This window comes from Neoarius graeffei, chromosome 9 (assembly GCF_027579695.1).
Source record: "Neoarius graeffei isolate fNeoGra1 chromosome 9, fNeoGra1.pri, whole genome shotgun sequence".
In the NCBI taxonomy this organism is placed as follows: domain Eukaryota; kingdom Metazoa; phylum Chordata; class Actinopteri; order Siluriformes; family Ariidae; genus Neoarius; species Neoarius graeffei.
In genome coordinates, this window is record NC_083577.1 from 41,161,930 (window position 1) to 41,179,697 (window position 17,768).

A 17,768-nucleotide genomic window follows, 5' to 3' on the forward strand; every position below is an offset into this window, starting at 1 on the left:
TTAGTATAGCGGAAATGGCGATGAGACCGATAGACTTCCTGCTTGATGTCACAGATGTCAAGGTCATTTACTCAGACCGCTACTTATATGAATCATTTTAATCATAAAAATTACTGTATTAGATTTATTGTTAATGCTTAAAACTATTCCTATGCCATTCTTGAGGTCTCAAGGCATTTATAAACAAAAAGTGAGGCCATGGCTCTGTGTATATGCTTTAACACCCAGGACTGAAGTCGCTCACACTTTGCTTCATCCAACAGACACATGGAACACACACATAGCTGGTATGCAAGTTAGGTCTCCCACAGCACTTTAATGAATGGCCAGCTCTCTGTAGCCCATAGATTTATCACAACTCTCTACGGCCACCACTGTTTAATCCAGCTATATTTATTAGTTATAGGCCACTGATTTACCTTCCACAACAAGGTGACATCAATTAGTATTCCAAGTTACTCATAACACATACGACAACATAAAGTTTTTAAAACGCCATCCCTCTGTTAATGCAGCATTAACATAAAATAATAATAGTCCTGGCTAATTTTTCCCACACCAGGCCTACCCAGTAAATCCTGACTAAGCAGACCAGTAATTTTATTGAGATATTTAAGGTTAAATTTCTCTAATTCTACACGACCTGTCTCACTACAGGCTTTTCAACTCTGCCCAGGACATAATCACAAAAACACCTTTTATAATTATTCCTAGCAGAGATTTGCATGCAAATTTTCAAATTGGGCAAGTATCCTCACAACCATACAGCTAATTTGAATTTACCAAACTCTGTAATGGCGTTAAGCATTTGTCAAACGTGATTCCTTTTAGTGCTACACAGACTAAACACTACCTTGCCACCCAACTATCCAAATAAAATCTCATCTCATCTCATTATCTCTAGCCGCTTTATCCTGTTCTACAGGGTCGCAGGCAAGCTGGAGCCTATCCCAGCGGACTATGGGTGAAAGGCGGGGTACACCCTGGACAAGTCGCCAGGTCATCACAGGGCTGACACATAGACACAGACAACCATTCACACTCACATTCACACCTACAGTCAATTTAGAGTCACCAGTTAACCTAACCTGCATGTCTTTGGATTGTGGGGGAAACCGGAGCACCCGGAGGAAACCCACGCGGACACGGGGAGAACATGCAAACTCCACACAGAAAGGCCCACGCCGGCCACGGGGCTCGAACCCGGACCCTCTTGCTGTGAGGCGACAGCGCTAACCACTACGCCACCGTGCCGCCCCGAATAAAATCAGAAAATGTAATTCTACAAGCGGAAATTTACATCAAACTTAGCCCTGATAAATCAGACAAGCTGAAAAAGTAGTTGAATCAAAGGGAGTCAAAAACCAGCATGTACGAAGCTGGGCCCATGCACGCCAAACATGTGCATCAGAATGCAGACACGTGCTCAACTCCGCAGCTCAGATTCAAAAGCCAAAACAAAAATCCAGCTTGTTCACTGAATTTGGAGAAATTTAACTCTTTACAGTTGTACTTGCAAATGAAAACATTTACACAGAACATTTTACCTCTATATGGCCAGCCATGTTCTAGGCAAAGGCTCCAGAAATCAGAACAGCTATTAAAATATCTGACCAAATCATGTCAGGGTCACCAATTAATATGTCGTGGAAGTCTGTACTTCAGGCGGCACGGTGGTGTAGTGGTTAGCGCTGTCACCTCACAGCAAGAAGGTTTGGGTTTGAGCCCCGTGGCCGGCGAGGGCCTTTCTGTACGGAGTTTGCATGCTCTCCCTGTGTCCGTGTGGGTTTCCTCCGGGTGCTCCGGTTTCCCCCACAGTCCAAAGACATGCAGGTTAGGTTAACTGGTGACTCTAAATTGACCGTAGGTGTGAATGTGAGTGTGAATGGTTGTCTGTGTCTATGTGTCAGCCCTGTGATGACCTGGCGACTTGTCCAGGGTGCACCCCGCCTTTCGCCTGTAGTCAGCTGGGATAGGCTCCAGCTTGCCTGCGACCCTGTAGAACAGGATAAAGTGGCTAGAGATAATGAGATGAGATGTATAAACAATGTAACCTATCAAATTTTGTTGCTGCACAAAACCTGCTCCGTGTAGCCTGGTTATGTTGAATGTACAGCATAGTGTTTGTCTATTTGCTCCGAATAAGTTTATTTAACAGGTCAACAACAATTTGTGTTCATGTAGACACCAATAGTTGGCCTGACATAATTTAATCACGTTTTAATGCTACATGTAGTCTATGCAGAATCAGCCAGCCAACCATACCATAGCCAGCCTTTGGCATATTAATCACATATAGGGATAAATTATCTATCTATCTATCTATCTATCTATCTATCTATCTATCTATCTATCTATCTATCTATCTATCTATCTATCTATCTATCTATCTATCTATCGCCATGCAATATTAATGTCAACATAAGTTTGTGTTGTCCAGACACCACAAATCAGCTGCTGCAGTCAACTGAGCCTGGATGCATTGGAGAAAATGGTATTTATGTGTGTGTGAGAGAGAGAAACTTGGAAGACATACAACCCCAGTTCCAAACAATTTGGGATGCTGTGTGAACTGTAAATAAAAACAGAATGTGACAATTTGTAAATAATGGAAACCCTATATTTCATTGAAAATCATACAAAGACAACATATCAAATGTTGAAACTGAGAAATTTTATTGTTCTGTGAAAAATATACTCTCATTTTGAATTTGATGTCAGCAACACGTTTCAAAAAAGTTGGGACAGGGGCATGTTGCAACACATTTACTTTTAACAACACTCTATAAATGTTTGGGAACAGAGGAGACCAACTGCTGTAGTTTTGAAAGAGAAATGTTGTTCCAGGGTGGCACGGTGGTGTAGAACAGTAGTTAGCACTGTTGCCTCACAGCAAGAAGGTCTTGGGTTCAAGCCCAATGGCCGGTGAGGGCTTTTCTGTGTGGAGTTTGCATGTTCTCCCCGTGTCTGTATGGGTTTTCTCCAGGTGCTCCGGTTTCCCCCACAGTCCAAAGGTATGCAGGTTAGGTAAATTGGTGGCTCTAAATTGACTGTAGGTGTGAATGTGAGTGTGAATGGTTGTTTGTCTCTGTGTCAGCCCTGTGATAACCTGGCGACTTGTCCAGGGTGTACCCCACCTCTCACCCATAGTCAGCTGGGATAGGATCCAGCTTGCCTGCGACCCTGTAAACCAGGATACGTGGCTACAGATAATGGATGGATGTTGCTCCACTCTTGCCTGATATACAATTTCTGTTGCTCAACAGTTCTGGGTCTCCTTTGTTGTATTTTGTACATCATAATGCACCAAATGTTTTAAATGGAGCAACAGACAGGTCTGGACTGCAGGCAGGCCAGTTTAGCACCTGGACTCTTACTATGGAGCCATGCATTTTTAATATGTGCAGAAAGCGGTTTGGCATTGTCTTGCTGAAAGAAGGAAGGCCTTCCCTGAAAAAGATTTTGTCTGGATGGCAGCATATTGCTCTGAAACATGTATATATCATTCAGCATTAATGATGCCTTTCCAGATGTACAAACTACCCATATCATGTGCACTAATGCACCCTCATACCATAACAGATGCTGGCTTTTGAACTGTGCACTGATAACAAGCCAGATGGTTCCTCTCCTCTTTAGCCTGGAGGACGCGATGTCCATGATTTCTAAAAAGAATTTCTACTTTTGATTTGTCAGACCTCAGGACAATTTTCTGCTTCATCTCAATCCATCGTAAAAGAGCAGGCCAAGAGAAGGTTGTGGTGTTTCTGGATATTGTTTATATCTGGTTTTAACTTGCATTTGTGGGTATAGTAATGAACTGTTTTCACAGACGATGGTTTTCTGAAGTGTTCCTGAGACCATACAGTGATTTCCACTACAGACATGTGTCTGCTTTTAATGCAGTGTCGTCTGAGGGCCTGAAGATCACAGGCATCCAATGTCCGTTTTCAGCCTTGTCTCTTGCATACAGAGATTTCTCCAGATTCTCTGAATCTTTTAATGATATTATGTACCATAGATGATGTGATCCCCAAACTCTTTGCAATTTTACATTGAGGAATGTTATTCTTAAATTGTTGCACTGTTTGCCCACGCAGTCTTTCACAGAGCGGTGAACCCCTCCCTATCTTTACTTCTGAGAGACTCCGCCTCTCTGGGATGCTCTTTTTATACCCAATCATGTTACTGACCTGTTGCCAATTAACATGAGCCTGACGCAACTTTTTCAGTCTTTTGTTGCCCCTGTCCCAACTGTTCTGAAACGTGTTGCTGACAAATTCAAAATGAGCGTATATTTTTCAAAAAACAATAACATTTCTCAGTTTCAACATCTGATATGTTGTCTTTGTACTATTTTCAATGAAGTATAGGGTTTCCATGATTTGCAAATCGTCACATTCTCATCTCATTATCTCTAGCCGCTTTATCCTGTTCTACAGGGTCGCAGGCAAGCTGGAGCCTATCCCAGCTGACTACGGGCGAAAGGCGGGGTACACCCTGGACAAGTCGCCAGGTCATCACAGGGCTGACACATAGACACAGACAACCATTCACACTCACATTCACACCTACGGTCAATTTAGAGTCACCAGTTAACCTAACCTGCATGTCTTTGGATTGTGGGGGAAACCGGAGCACCCGGAGGAAACCCACGCGGACACGGGGAGAACATGCAAACTCCGCACAGAAAGGCCCTCGCCGGCCCTGGGGCTCGAACCCAGGACCTTCTTGCTGTGAGGCGACAGTGCTAACCACTACACCACCGTGCCGCCGTGAGAAATTTTATATATATATATATATATATATATAATTTTTATTTATTTTTTTATTAAACTGATGATAAATTTTACAAGTGATATTTAATAGTCAGTTGACACATGCCTCAGTTTCCTGAGACCTGATGGGTGTTGATAATAACTTAATAATAAGGAGACAGAAACTGAAGTGAACTACGTAAGTTTGAAAAAATCAGTGCAAAAATCAGTAATAAAGATGACACATCCTTTGAATCTGTGTGGGTGATAATATTTCTTGTATAACCTTGCCAAACTATCTATTCCAATGTCCCTTAAAAAGTACAAGCCCCAGGAAAACACGACTTAGCCCCTGGTCTTTTCAATAACAAGAAATGCCCCTACACTGAAGCATTCTAGACTGTAGCGCTATAGGGACAGGTTCAGGGATTTTTCTCAACAGTAGGTGGGAATGGTTCTGAAGTCACTCTTCAGCCAATAACTTTATGTATTGAAGTCAGAAGTACAACCCCGATTCCAAAAAAGTTGGGACAAAGTACAAATTGTAAATAAAAATGGAATGCAATAATTTACAAATCTCAAAAACTGATATTGTATTCACAATAGAACAGAGACAACATGTCAAATGTCGAAAGTGAGACATTTTGAAATTTCATGCCAAATATTGGCTCATTTGAAATTTCATGATAGCAACACATCTCAAAAAAGTTGGGACGGGGCAATAAGAGGCTGGAAAAGTTAAAGGTACAAAAAAGGAACAGCTGGAGGACTAAATTGCAACTCATTAGGTCAATTGGCAATAGGTCATTAATATGACTGGGTATAAAAAGAGCATCTTGGAGTGGCAGCGGCTCTCAGAAGTAAAGATGGGAAGAAGATCACCCATCCCCCTAATTCTGCGCTGACAAATAGTGGAGCAATATCAGAAAGGAGTTCGACAGTGTAAAATTGCAAAGAGTTTGAACATATCATCATCTACAGTGCATAATATCATCAAAATATTCAGAGAATCTGGAAGAATCTCTGTGCGTAAGGGTCAAGGCCGGAAAACCATACTGGGTGCCCGTGATCTTCGGGCCCTTAGACGGCACTGCATCACATACAGTTCAGAAGTCTGCATCTCTGATGGTATGGGGTTGCATTAGTGCATGTGGCATGGGCAGCTTACACATCTGGAAAGACACCATCAATGCTGAAAGGTATATCCAGGTTCTAGAGCAACATATGCTCCCATCCAGACGACGTCTCTTTCAGGGAAGACCTTGCATTTTCCAACATGACAATGCCAAACCACATACTGCATCAATTACAGCATCATGGCTGCGTAGAAGAAGGGTCCGGGTACTGAACTGGCCAGCCTGCAGTCCAGATCTTTCACCCATAGAAAACATTTGGCGCATCATAAAACGGAAGATACGACAAAAAAGACCTAAGACAGCTGAGCAACTAGAATCCTACATTAGACAAGAATGGGTTAACATTCCTATCCCTAAACTGAGGAGCAACTTGTCTCCTCAGTCCCCAGATGTTTACAGACTGTTGTAAAGAGAAAAGGGGATGTCTCACAGTGGTAAACATGGCCTTGTCCCAACTTTTTTGAGATGTGTTGTTGTCATGAAATTTAAAATCACCTAATTTTTCTCTTTAAATGATACATTTTCTCAGTTTAAACATTTGATATGTCATCTATGTTCTATTCTGAATAAAATATGGAATTTTGAAACTTCCACATCATTGCATTCCGTTTTTATTTACAATTTGTACTTTGTCCCAATTTTTTTGGAATCGGGGTTGTATCTGAAGTGGTTTGTCAGACACATAATACCAAAATATCCTGCTGTGTGAAATGGATTTAGACAGTTTCTCATACTGTTCCCAAAACTGTTACTCCAACTGTGCACCTACAGAAAGTGTGTGTAAAAATACACTCATGTTTCATAGTGACTAATCTGCAATGTTGTATAGAATGCTTGGTGTGCAATATTATACAACTTGTATTATATTAACTAGTATTATACTCGTATTATGGTGCTAAATTTTATTCGTGTTAGATAAATTATCATTTTTAAATATGTAATTTTATTCACCATCACATGTTTTTGTCTGTCTCCTATATTACTTTCCACTGTTAGTATGTAGAACTATAAAGGGAAAAAAAAACCTCATTCTACTCTGGATGTCACTTTAACGAATTGAGATCACATTTAGTTGGTGTTTTGCTAAGCTGGTTAAGCCTTAACACTTTTTAAAAAAAATATCTTAATGATTTTTTGTATCACACCAGTCTGCCAGTTCTCATAAATGTCACCCTACTGTGCAAAATTACCCATGACATTAAATTTCATAATGTCTATCTCTGCAAAATATAGCTGTTTATGTTAAAGGTCAACTATTATTCTACCATAATGACTAATTTTAATAACCATTGACATGATATTTCCACCCTGTTATGCACCACCCTGTTAAACCTGTTTCCTAATAGAATGGAATTTACACATAACATGTAAATGTTTTGATCACATCAGTAATCAGCAAGTTATTTTGAATAATGAATATTTGTATAATATTAAATACTTGCTCGGCAGCCACTTTACTAGGTCATTCTTGCAATTAGCTGGTCAGACAATTATGTGATAAGATCTTAATGCAGAAAATAATGTAGATAAAGGTTAAAAGCTTCAGTTCACATCAAACATCAGAATAAATTTGTTAGTCATTTCGACCATGGCATGGTTATTGGTGCCTGATGGGTGAATGCTGTGAATATTTCATATACTGCTGATCTCCTGGGATTTACATGTGTAATAGTCTTGAGAGTTTACACAGAGAAGTGCATAAACAAACAAACCAACATCCAGTAAGTTGCAGTTCTGCAGTTGGACATGCCTTGCTGATTAAGAGGTCAGAGTAGAATGGCCAGACTTGGTTGAGCTGACAGGAAGGCTATGGTAACTCAAATAACCACTCTTTACAGCTGTGGTGAGCAGCAAATCATCTCAGAATGCACATCATGTTGTACCTTACGGTGGATGGACTACAGAAGACCACATCGGGTTCCACTTCTGTCAGCAAAGGAGTCTGAGGCTATAGTGTGCAGAGACTCACCAAAAATGGACAGTTGATGATTGGAAACCATTACCTGTCCTGATGACTTTCTACTGCAACAATCAGATGGTGGGCTCAGAATTTGGCATCAACAGCTTGATTCCATGGACCCAACCTGCCTTGTATGAATAGTTGGCTGATGGCATGGTGTTAAGTTGTAGGCAAACTTTTTTTGGCACGCACTGGACCCCTTAATACCAACTGATCCTCATTTGAATGCCACAGCCTATCTGAGTATTGCTGAACATGTGCACCTCATTATTGTTATTTGCCCATTTTATAATGGTTACTTCCAACATAAAAATGTGCCATGTCATAATGCACAAGTTATTTCAAGCTGATTCCATGAACATGTCAATAAGTGTACATCAGTGGCCTCCTCAGCGACCAGATCTGAATCCAATAGAGCACCTATGAGATGTAGTAGAAAGGGTGATTTGCAGCCCTGTGTGCAGCTGACAAATCTGCATCAATGTGATGCAATCATGCAAACACGGATCAGATCGAATTCTCAAAGAAAACCACCTAGTGGTATTTAGGCCACAAAGAATTGAAGCTGTTCTGAAAGCAAAGGCAGGACTTACCCAGTATACCTATGATGTTCCTAATAAAGTGGCCAGTGCATGTCAACACTGGTTACATGCTTGCACTGTAGAGATACTAAGATGAATACAACTGCATGAAATGAATGACCACTATATAAAACATTATCTATCAAATTATGCTGCCACCACTATGCTTTATTGTGGAGGATGAGGTCCTCAGCATGATCAAGAGTATTGGGTTTCTGCCAAACATAGCACTTTCTTCAAGGTCAGCATGTTCAATTTTGGTCTCATCAGACAAGACAACCTTTGTGTGGAATGTCCATGATATGGCTGTCCTGTGAAAAACCTCTCCTATCTGAACTGTGGATCTCTCTAGCTCTGAGTAATTCTTGGCCTTTTGGTTGCTTCCATGAATAATGTCCTTCTTAAACAGTCACTGACCTATGCTAAATCACATCTTTTAGCCAAAGTTCTGTAATATTCTTTCCATTTTACAATAATGATGTAATGGTCCTCTGTAGAATGATGAAAGTCTGACATACTTTTCCAGAACTTTGTCCTCGTCTTGTTTTGATTGCTTATTGGTATTCATGGTGCTGTTTGTTTAGGTATGCTCCTTAACAAACTCTGGGGTTTTCCAGAAACAGGTATTAATATTGAAATCATGTAAAATCTTAACTGCACACATCTGGATTCCATTTAACTAATAATGTGACTTCTGATGGCAACTTGTTGCACCAGATCTAATTTGAGGGTTTCACAGCAATGGGGTGAATTCAATCCTAATATTCAATATTATGGGTTATTCATGACATAATCTCAATCAAGTCTGTTGCACATCCAGGTTTTAACACAAACAAAATATGGAACATTAAGTGGTGTGAATATTTATGCAAAGCACTGAAAAGCTTTGTTTTTTGGTTTACATTACATTACATTACATTACATTTAGCAGACACTCTTATCCAAAGCGATGTACAACAAGTGCAAAAGTCAGGTACGAGAAGTGCTGAACTTCTAGACAAGATAGTTCTAGTGCCAACTGAACAAGTGACAGAATAACACTTCATGTAATATTTTGTTGAAATACCAACACTCAGCAAATAGCCAAGGAAACAAGTCAAGTCAAAGTCCCTCTCATGCCAGAATCTGGTCTTCCCAGGTAGTCTCCTGTCCCAGTACGAACCAACTCTTTAAGGCATATGGGTGCGGCGCCAATCTCCGTTTCAATAGCCCTCAGCCTCTTGCCTATACAGCTAGGGTTACAGTGGAGGGCTAGTCCTCTGCTAACTGCGAGAGTTTGACTTCGTCACTCGCATCTGTATTGCAGTGTCCCTTGCCAGATGGTAGTAGGTACAGTGCCTTGCAAAAGTATTCATACCCCTTGAACTTTTTCACATTTTTCCACCTTACAACCACAAACTTATAAGTTTTTTATTGAGATTTTATGTGATAGACCAACACAGAGTAGCACATAATTGTGAAGTGAAACGAAAATGATAAATGGTCTTCAAAATTTTAAACAAATAAAAATCTGAAAAATATGATGTGCATTAGTATTCAGCCCCCTGTACTCTGATACCTCTAAATACAATCCAGTGCAATCAATTGCCTTCAGAAGTCATCTAATTAGTTAATAGAGTCCTACTGTGTGTAATTTACTCTCAGCATAAATACACTTGTTCTGTGAAGGCCTCAGTGGTTTGCTAGAGAACACTGAAGAACAAACAGCATCATGAAGACCAAAGAACTCACCAGACAGGTCAGGGATAAAGTTCTGGAGAAGTTTAAAGCAGGGTTAGGTTATAAAAAAAATATCCCAAGCTCTGAACATCTCAAGAAGCACTGTTCAATCCATCATTCAAAAATGGAAAAAGTATGGCACAACTGCAAATCTACCAAGACATGGCCGTCCACCTAAACTGACAGAGCGAGCAAGGAGAGCACTGGTCAGAGAAGCAGCCAAGAGGCCCATGATCACTCTGGAGGATCTGCAGAAATCCACAGTTCAGGTGGGAGAATCTGTGCACAGGACAACTATAAGTCGTACACTCCACAAATCTGGCCTTTTTGGAAGAGTGGCAAGAAGAAAGCCATTGTTGAAAGACAGGCATAAGAAGCCATATAGGGGACACAGCAAACATGTGGAAGAAGGTGCTTTGGTCAGATGAGTCCAAAGTTGAACTTTTTGGCCTAAATGCAAAGGGCTATGTGTGGCGGAAAACTAACACTGCTCATCACCCTGCACACACCATCCCCACTGTGAAACATGGTGGTGGCAGCATCACACTATGGGGATGCTTTTCTTCAGCAGGGACAGGGAAGCTGGTCAGAGTTGATGGGAAGATGGATGGAGCTAAATACAGGGCAATCCTGGAAGAAAACCTGTTGGAGGCTGCAAAAGACTTGAGACTGGGAAGGAGATTCACCTTCCAGCAAGACAATGACCCTAAACATACAGCCAGAGCTACAATGGAATGGTTTAGATCAAAGAATATTCATGTGTTAGAATGGCCCAGTCAAAGTCCAGACCTAAATCCCATTGAGCATCTGTGGCAAGACTTGAAAATTGCTGTTCACAGATGCTCTCCATACAATCTGGCTGAGCTTGAGCTATTTTGCAAAGAAGAATGGGCAAAAATTTCAGTGTCTAGATGTGCAAAGCTGGTAGAGACATACCACAAAGAGACTTGCAGCTGTAATTGCAGCAAAAGGTGGCTCTACAAAGTATTGATGCAGGGGGGCTGAATACTAATGCACATCACATTTTTCAGATTTTTATTTGTTTAAAATTTTGAAGACCATTTATCATTTTCGTTTCACTTCACAATTATGTGCTACTCTGTGTTGGTCTATCACATAAAATCTCAATCAAAAACTTATAAGTTTGTGGTTGTAAGGTGGAAAAAGTTCAAGGGGTATGAATACTTTTGCAAGGCACTGTATCATTTTTATGATGGTCTTTGGTATGACCTGACTGCAAGTAGAACTCGCAATGTCCCAGTCGAGAGGCGGACACGCTAACTACTAGGCCAACTCATGGTCCAAGGAAACAAGGCAACCATACAAATGAACTGACAAATAGAAAAAAATAAAACTCCAACAGCTAACCCCAAACTAGATGGTACACAGTCTGGGTTGGTCAAGACCGATACGCAGTTTAATCTTTGTATGTTAACTCTGCATCCCAAACATACTGTTTAGTATCATCGATGACCAATTTTGACCCCCAGTGGCACTTCAGCAACATGTAATTTACTTAATGTGGTACAGTGGGTATCTTTCAGCTCCAGGGTCCCTGATTTGCTCCTGAGCTCAGTGTACTGACTGTGTGGAGTTTGGCATGTTCTCCCTGACCAGGAAAAAGTGATCACTGAAAACAAATGAATTCAGATTACAATGTGATAAGTGGAAATGGAAAACTAGGCTAAGTTCACATTGTCTCGAGTATATACAATGAAATGTTATAAATGCTGTAAGAGGATAAATTACAGGACTTCACATGTGTTGCTGGAAAAAGAGAAAGGGACTGGATTTCATCAGTGAGCATACAGACACTGCTTTACAAAGCTGTCCATGACAAAGTGGCTAATGCTTGCACTTCCTGTGCATTTCCATCTTCATAAGTGAAATGCTGAGAAAGGAGAGTTAATGTAACTCAAATAAATACTTGTCACACACCAGGTTGGGCCTCAGTATGAAGTGGAGTGTGAAAGTCAACCACTGAGTAGAGCTGTTGCAAGTGAAAACAGCTAGGCGAGGCTACCAACACGGACACGTAAAGCATTCATATGGATTAAACTTTTAGCAAAATTAATTGTTTTGTAATTGTCATGGTAATGTTGATATTTTTGTGCATATATAACCACACACATATACAGTACATTGAAGTAATCACACATATACACTGATTTCATTTTATGCTGATTAGATATTAATTCAAAGCCAAGTATGCTGATTTTCAGTAAAGAGTAACTGAAGTTGATTCTATTAAAAGTAATAATGAATTGATTTGTGAATTATCATAATTACAGTAAACAAGTAAAATGGAGTAAAGACATTGAGGTTGCCGAAACTGAAAGGTTGTTTTCTGCTAAATCACAGGCCTATTTAAAACGTGTATTATTCTAACTCCAGCACCTGCAGTTTTTTTTTAACCATATGTTGTAATGAGCTAGCCAAGGCCATGTTGTATCAAGTCATGTTTACTCTGAATCAAGCAATTGTTAATTCTGAATCATGTGATTCATGTGCCGGAGTGTTTGGCATGCTAATGTAATACATTTTATCAAGTCTTGCAAGTCAATCTGAATGGTGTATTGTGCTTATGTTATTTCAATATTTAATGAATATCTACAGTGGTTTAAATAACAGGTCAACAACAATTTGTGTTCATGTAGACACCAATAGTTGCCTTGATATAATTTAATCATGTTTTAATGCTCCATGTAGCCTACGCAGAACCAGCCAGCCAACCACACCATAGCCAGCCTTTGGCATATTAGTCACATATAGGGATAAAATATGGTGTGGTGGTGAGCACTGTCGCCTCACACCAAGAAGGTCCTGGGTTCGAGCCCAGCAGCCGGCGAAGGCACATTCTGTGTGGAGTTTGCATGTTCTCCCTGTATCTGCCCAGGTTTCCTGTGGGTGCTCCGGTTTCCCTCACAGTCCAAAGACATGCAGGTTAGGCTAATTGGTGTCTCTAAATTGACTGTAGGTGTGAATGGTTGTTAGTCTCTGTGTCAGCCCTGTGATGACCTGGCAGTTTGTCCAGGGCGTACCCCGCCTCTCACCCATAGTCAGCTGGGATAGGCTCCAGTTTGCCTGTGACCCTGTAGAACAGGAGAAGTGGCTAGAGATAATGGATGGATAGGGATAAAATAGCTTTTTTTTTTGGGGGGGGGGGGGGCATGCAATATTAATGTCAACATAAATTTGTGTTGTCCAGACACCACAAATGAGCTGCTGCAGTCAACTGAGCCTGGATGCATTGGAGAAAATGGCATTTATGTGTGTGTAACTTGGAAGACATATTTATGTGATCATAGTCTTCTGAGATGGGAGATCCAGCCACTGGGGGTGCATAAGCATACTCTTGGTGCCGGTCCCAAGCCCAGATAAATTGGAGAGGGTTGCGTCAGGAAGGGCATCCGGCATAAAACTGTGCCAAACCTAACATGCGGATTGAAAAGAATACCATACCAGATCGGTCGGGGCCCGAGTTAACAACGGCTGCCTCCGGTACTGCTGGTCAACAGGGTGCTGGTGGAAAGTATGCTACTGTTGCGCCAAAACGAAGAAGGAGAAAGGGGAGGGAGGTGTTTTAGGAGAGAGCATGAAAGATAGAAGGGAAGGAGCTTAGAATTGAGGGTAGGAACACTGAATGTGGGAACATTGACTGGCAGAGCAAGAGAGTTAGCAGGTATGATGGAAAGAAGGAAGTTGGACATTTTGTATGTGCAGGAGACGAGGTGGAAAGGAAGCAAGGCCAAAAACATTGGAGGTGGAAGCAAGTTGTTTTATTATGGAGTCGATGAATTTGGCAATAGTCAATACATACTTCGAGAAGAAAGAGCAACACAGGGTGACGTTTAACAGTGGAGGAAATTCTGCGTAGGTGGACTACATACTCTGCAGAAGGGGTAACCTGAAAGAGATTGGAGACTGTAAAGTGATGGCAAGGGAGAGTGTAGCTAGACAACATTGAGTGGTCATGTGCAGGATGAGCTTGAAAGTGAAAAAGAGGAAGCGTGAAATAGTGGAGCTGAAGATTAAGTGGTGGAAACTAAAAGAAGTTGAACATCAGCAGGAGTTTATGGAAGAAATAAGACGAGCATTGAGTGGTAATGGAAGTCTGCCAGAAGATTGGGATACTACTGCTATTCTAGTAAGAGAGGCAGCAAGGAAGGTGCTAGGGTGGTCATCGGGAAGGAGGAAGGAAGACAAGGAGACATGGTGGTGGAACAAAGAAGTGCAGGAAATTATAAAGGAGAAGAGACTAGCAAAGAATAATTGGGATGATCAGAGAGATGAAGAAAGCAGGCGGTTATACAGAGAGACGACAGAAGGCAAAAAGAGCGGTAGCGAAGGTGAAAGCAGATGCATACCAGGAGTTGTATGAAAGATTGGAGACCAAAGAAGGAGAGAAAGACCTGTACAGACTAGCTAGGCAGGGAAACAGGGAAGCGAGGGATGTACAGCAGGTAAGAGTGATGAAAGATGTAAATGGAAATGTGCTGACAAAGAGAGTGTATTAAGAAGGTGGAAAGAGTACTTTGAGGATTTATTAAATGAGGAGAATCCAAGAGAGAAAAGGTCAGATTCATTGGAGACAGTAAATCAGGAAGCAGAGTTGGTTAGTAAGGATGAGGTGAGGGCAGCCATGAAAAGAATGAAGACTGGGAAAGCAGTCGGACCAGATGGTATCCCGACTGAGGCTTGGAGATGTTTGGGTGAGATGGCTGTGGAGTTCCTAACGAGATTGTTTAATAAGATCTTAGAGAATGAGAAAAAGAGTGCAGGAAGGGTCGAGCAGTTGGAGAAGGATTTCGGGAGTCATTTGTGATAGGGAAGTCCCAGCAAAAGTGAATGGTAAGACGTATAAGACAGTAGTAAGACCAGCTGTGATGTATGGATTGGAGACCAGACCCTTAACGAAGAGACAGGAGGCAAAGTTGGAGGTGGCGGAGTTGAGGATGTTAAGGTTTGCGATGGGAGTGACAAGGTTGGACAGGATAAGGAACGAGCACATCAGAGGGACAGCACATGTGGAGAGCTTGGGAATTAAGCTAAGAGAGATGAGACTGAGATGGTATGGGTACATCCTGAGAAGAGATGCAGAGCATGTTGGAAGGAGAGTGTTGAGGATGGAGCTGCCAGGCACACGAAAATGAAGAAGGGCAAAGAGGAGATGCATGGATGTGGTGAGAGAGGATATGAAAGTGGCAGGTGTGGTAGAGACGGATGCGGAAGACAGGGAGCAATGGAGACGAAAGATCCGCTGTGGCGACCCCTAATCGGGAGCAGCCAAAAGAAGAAGAAGATAGTCTTCTGAGATGGGATGTCATCTGGGATTTTCCATCCATTATCTGTAAACACTTATCCTGTGCAGGGTCACAGGCAGGGTGGAGCCTATCCCAGCTGACTATGGGTGAGAGGCAGGGTACACCCTGGACAAGTCGCCAGATCATTACAGGGCTGACACATAGAGACAAACAACCATTCACACTCACAGTCAATTTAGAGCCACCAATTAGCCTAACCTGTATGTCTTTGGACTGTGGGGGAAACCGGAGGAAACACATGCAGACACAGGGAGAACATGCAACCTCCACACAGAAAGGCCCTCGTCAGCCACTGGGCTCAAACCCAGCACCTTCTTGCTAACCACCATGCCACCATCTGGGATTTTGAATGTTGTAATATAATAATGTAGCTTAGAATTTGTCTTTGTGTCCTAAAGGAGAGATGCGTGACTGAGAAATTATTTATATATATATATATATATGGGCGGCACGGTGGTGTAGTGGTTAGCGCTGTCGCCTCACAGCAAGAAGGTCCTGGGTTCGAGCCCCATGGCCGGTGAGGGCCTTTCTGTGCGGAGTTTGCATGTTCTCCCCGTGTCCGTGTGGGTTTCCTCCGGGTGCTCCGGTTTCCCCCACAGTCCAAAGACATGCAGGTTAGGTTAACTGGTGACTCTAAATTGACCGTAGGTGTGAATGTGAGTGTGAATGGTTGTCTGTGTCTATGTGTCAGCCCTGTGATGACCTGGCGACTTGTCCAGGGTGTACCCCGCCTTTCGCCCGTAGTCAGCTGGGATAGGCTCCAGCTTGCCTGCGACCCTGTAGAAGGATAAAGCGGCTAGAGATAATGAGATGAGATGATATATATATATATATATATATATATATATATATATATATATTTTTATTAAACTGATGATAAATTTTACTAGTGATATGTAATGGTCAATTGACACATACCTCAGTTTCCTGAGACATTATGGGTGTTCATAATAACGTAATAATAAGGTCACAGAAACTGAAGTACATAAATTTGAAAAGAGCAGTGCAAAAATGAAAAATAAAAACGGGCGTAGCTAGGATTTTTCGGGGGAGGGGGGCACACACTGACTGGCAGCCTGAGTACATTATGTAACAAAAAATAATTACCATTGCTAGTTTTAGGTAGCTTAGAAACTGTCTCTTCCATTACTGATGTTTCTTCCATGTTTTATTGATGTTGTGTTCTAGAAACAGCACACTAAAACTTAGCTTCGAAGCCACAAAATGTAACTTTGATGGAAAAAAAATAATAAATTGCTTACCTCTCTTCACGTCGAAAGAAGGAGGAAAGTTTCGCTTGTTTTGACATGGCGAATTATTAACACAAGAGGAAATACTCGTAATTCGCAACTAAAGACTGCAGCTACACTGGCAGCTTGACCATGCTTTCTTGTGCGATCGTGTTGCGCTTGCGCAGAACTGTGTCAGTCCTGCACGCCTTGGCTTGCGCACCTGAAGGCGTGCTTCAGGCTGCGCGCGCGCGCCTAACGAGCTCCGGCACGCACGACGTTAACAAAGAACACCTGTCTTTAATCAATGAACTATGTTTAGGCTATTTAAGGACTGCGCCCATTCAAGGACAATGCGAAGTATTATGCCACGTATAGTGTACCTTACAGAGCCTTGCTTCCTGGCCCTGTTCCTGTTGACCTCCTGTTTTTTTGACTCCTGTTTCTCGTCCCTTGATCTTGTATAGTTTTGCCTCTGATATTCTGTCCATGCCTCGATTGACCTCCTGCCTGTTACCTCAATTAAGACTTTACCTGCTGTTTCGGACTGTTTGCCTGTTGTGTGCGTTTCACTCACTTTATGCTCATATCGCACTGTGTATTATTTAACATATCTGCACTTACATCCGCCTCTCCCGCACACACTCTGACAAACTGGGTTTTCGTGCCCAAACCATAGGAAGTCAAAGTTATAGAAACCCTAATGAGGCCGAGGTGACCATCTAGTTAAAAAAAAAAAAGTTAGAAAAATTACAGTGGGCGCTTTTCTAATATTCTTATGCGGCTATTGAAAAAAATGTATGGTCCAACAAAGGGGGGGGGGGGCACCCCAGGACCCCCCCCAGGACCTCCCCCAGCTACGCCCCTGAAAAAAAAAAAATCAGTAATAAAGATGACACGTCCTTTGAATGTGTGTGGGTGACAGTATTTCTTGTAAAGTTAGATATAACCTTCCCAACCTATCTATGCCAATCTCCCTTAAAAATACAAGCCCCAGGAAAACTTGACTGAGCCTGAGTGTATTGCTCTTACGTTGTGCTCATTTGCACCTGCAGCCTGTCA